Genomic DNA, 4324 nt, shown 5'->3' on the forward strand with positions numbered 1-4324 from the left:
CCCTTTCCATGTACATTAACATCAAATTTTCTTTGTGCTCAGTAAAGAAGTACCATAACAAAGTCTTTCACTGAGTGAAGAGACTAATGAGCTGAGTGGGACAAAAAGCAGTTATGCAAATAAAAGTCATTTGGATAATAAAGAAAAAAGATAGGAAAAAACTAAAGTAGTAGAAATATTGTGGTGTGGGAGGATCTTAACTGTCCTTGTGACTTTTTTAGAGCCCTGTTGGATCTTCCCAATAGCCTTGACCTCCAAAATGAAAAAACTGAAGTATACCATCATTTTGAAAGTTTCCATTAAACAGGAATAAGGTTAGTAATTCCTTCCTGACCACTCCAGGGGATGAGCTGTTGTGAATATTTAGAATTCAATGTGAGTGAGATGGACTTATTTAGATGGCTCAGAGGGGTGCCTGGGTGGCTCAGTTGGTTGGGCAACCGACTCTGCTCAGGTCATGATCTCACAGTTGATGAATTCAAGCCCCTTGTCGAGCTCTGTGTTGACAGCTCAGAGCCCGGAGCCTACTTCAGATTCTGTGTCTCCCCTCTCTCTACCCCTCCCCTGCTCACGCTCTGTGTCTCTCTGTCTCTCAATAATAAATAAACATTTTAAAAAATTTTAAATGGTTCAGAAGTCAGAAAATAGCTTCCGGGTTGAGGTGAGAAATCAGAACACCTATCCTATCTATTGTGCCTATTTCCTGCCTCTATGCATGGGTCTGTCATTCAAACTTCAAACACTTCATCAAATCTGTGAAATGGGGATTACTGTTGAATCTCACATAGCAAACATCTAAATTACAAAGTTATGATGATATGTAAAAGTAAAGGAACAGGAAGGTATAGTAGGTAAATACTAATTAAAAAAAAAAAAAGCATGTGGGACAACTGGATATCCAGATGCAAAAGGATGAAGCTGAACAACTATCTCACACCACTTAACAAAAATTAATTCAAAATGGATCATAGATCTAAAGGAAAGGGCTACAACTATAAAACTCTTAGATGAAAACATAAGAGTAAATCTTTACATCCTTGAGTTAGACAATGGTTTCTTAGATGACACCCAAACACACAAGCAACAATAACAAAAAATAAATAAAAGTAAACTACATCAAAATTAAAAACTTTTGAAATTATACCAGCGAGAGAGTGAAAATATGACCCACAGAATGAAAAAAAAAATATTTGAAAATCATATGTCTGATAAAGGGACTTGTATACAGAACATACAAAGAATTTACACAACTCAATAATTAAAAACGCAGACATCCCAGTTTTAAAATGAGTAAAGGATTGGGGTGCCTGGGTGGCTCAGTCGATTAAGCATCCGACCTCAGCTCATGTCATGATCTCATGGTTTGTGGGTTCAAGCCCCATGTCAGTCTCTGTGCTGACAGCTCAAAGCCTGAAGCCTGCTTCAGATGCTGTGTCTCCCTCTCTCTCTGCCCCTGCCCCGCTTGCACTTTGTCTCTCTCTGTCTCTCAAAAATGAATAAACATTAAAAAAAAATTTTAATGAGCAAAGGATCTAAATAGATACACAAATAGCCACTAAGCAAAGAAAAAGATGAGTAACACCATTAACTATCAGGGATGCACAAATCAAAATCACAATGAAATACCCGCTAGATAAGAACATGTGTTGGTGAGAATGTAGAATAATTAGAACACTCATACATTGCTAGTAATGTTGTGAAATGGTGCAGCCACTTTAGGAAACAATTGGCAGTTCCTTAAAATGTTGAATAGAAAGTTATCATGTGACCCAGAATTCTACTCCAAGGTATATACTCAAGAGAAATGAAAACATGTCAGTGCAAAACATGTACATGAATGTTTACAGTAGCATTACTTATAATGGCCAAAAAGTGGAAACAATCCAAATATCCATCAACTGATGAATGAATCGAACAAAAATGTGTTATTATCCATACAGTGGAATACTACTTGGCAATAAAAAGAAATGAAATACAAGGTTCACACTGTATGGGTGAACCTTGGAAATCTTATGCTAAGAAAAAGAAGCCAGACATAAAGACCACATATTGTATGATTCTATTTATACCAAATGTCCAGACAGGCAAATGTATCTATACAGACAGTAGTAGCTTCATGGTTGGAGGAAGAAAGTTGGGGGAAAATGGTGAGTAGCTCTTAGTATGAGGTTTCTTTTGGGGATGATGAAAATGTTCTAAAATTTATTGTGGTAATGGTTGCAGAATTCTGTGAATATAATAAAAATCATTAAATCATACAATTTAAATGGATGAATTGTATGAATAAATATAAATTATATTTCAATAAAGCTGTAGCAATATTAATACCTGATAAAAGAGATGTCAAGATAAAAGTTATCAAATGCTAAAAGGTACAAGCCAAGAAAGTAAAAAATTACAAAAAGGTACAAGCCAACAAAAAAATACAACAGTCCTGAAACTTTACATATCAAACAATAGAGCTTTTGAATTATTTAATCCAAAAACTGAAAAAAAATGAAAAGTTAAAAATTTGCTCTTATAGTGGGAGACTTTTAACCTTTCTTAGAAATTCACAAATCACACAATGATAACCATACAGAATTAACAAGCTTGATCCAAAAGATAACAGGTAACCATACAGAATTAACAAGCTTGATCCAAAAGATAACAGGTATTGTGTCCTAGACAAACAGAAAATAATGTATTCTGGGGCACGTGGGTGGTTCAGTCGGTTAAGCATCCAACTTCAGCTCAGGTCATGATATCACGGGTTCCTGAGTTTGAGCCCCATGTCAGGCTCCGTGCTAACAGCTCAGAGCCTGGAGCCTGCTTGGGATTCTGTGACTCCCTCTCTCTCTGCCCTTCCCTGCTCATGCTCTCTCTCTCTCTCTCTCTCAAAAATAAAATAAGCATTAAATTTTTTTAAAAAAAATACATTCTGTACAAAACTATTGGGAACAATCACAAAAACTAACCAAGTTTTAGGCCAAAAAAACGAAACCTCAATAAATTTCAAAAAACAAAATCCATGCAGACAGGATTCTTTGATCAAAATTCAATAAAATGGGGGCATCTGGGTGGCTCAGTCGGTTAAGCATCCAACTCTTGTTTTTGGCTCAGGTCATGATCTCACAGCTCATGAGATAGAGTCCTACATGGAGCTCTGCACTGATGGTGTGGAGCCTGCTTGGGATTCTCTGTCTCCCTCTCTCTCTGCCCCTCCCTCACTCTCTCTCTCTCAAAAATAACCATTTTTTAAAAAAACTCAATATAATGGAAATTTGTAATACCTATGTGAAAAAGTTAATATTTCCTTTTAAATAAGACCTGTGTTGGGGCGCCTGAGTGGCTCAGTCTGTTGAGCTTCTGACTTCGGTTCTGGCCATGATCTCATGGTTCATGGTTCAAATCCTGCCTCAGGCTCTGTGCTGACAGCTCAGAGCCTGGAGCCTGCTTCAGATTCTGTGCCTCCCTCTCTCTCTGCTCCTCCCCCCGTCACACTCTCTCTCTCCCCCTCTCAAAAATAAATAAACATTAAAAAAATTTTTTTTTAAATAAACAAGTCCTATGTTAAAAAATAGGGTGACCATATTTTCCAGTTCACCCAGAACAGTCCTGACTTATACTTATTGTTCTGATATAATCTTTATATTTCATTGTCAAAAGTGTCCCAATTTGGATGATAAGTTATATAATGCCTCAGTTAAGAAATAATCCAGAACTGAAACTGGAATTTATTTAGAAAGCAATGACAAATAATGACAAAACACCTGTTGGGATACAGCCAGAGGTTCTCAGAGGAAATTTTGTAGCTTTTAATTAATGTTAGAAAATAAGAAAGATTAAAAATAAACTAAGCATATAACTCAAAAATGAAAACAAATAAAAATAAAAAAGCAGAAAGAAGGAATGAAAAGAGAAGTCAATGAAATAGAAAACAAATCAAATAGTAGATTTGATCAATAAAATAGAAAGTTGATTCTTAGGGAAAAATTGGCCAGTGTCTGGTCAATCAGTAAAGAGACACACAAAAAAAGAAACACTGTACAAGAAAAGAGACATTACTAAGATACAGATTTTTGAAAACTCTATATAAAATAGATGTTTCTGAAAAACTGAATTATCAAAACTGACTTGAGAAAGGGGAGAATATCTGAATAGATCAATATTTGTTGAAGAAATTGAAAAGGTGGTCAAATGTTTTCCTCAAAAATAGATGTCTACCCAGGTGATTTCATGAGTCAGCTCTAACAAACTTTTAAGGAGCCATCAATTCCCATGTAATGCACAGGATTCCAGAGCATGGGAAAAGAGACATTTCATAACTTATTCTAGGAGGCCA

This window comes from Lynx canadensis, chromosome B1, assembly GCF_007474595.2.
Source record: "Lynx canadensis isolate LIC74 chromosome B1, mLynCan4.pri.v2, whole genome shotgun sequence".
Taxonomy (NCBI): Eukaryota; Metazoa; Chordata; class Mammalia; order Carnivora; family Felidae; genus Lynx; species Lynx canadensis.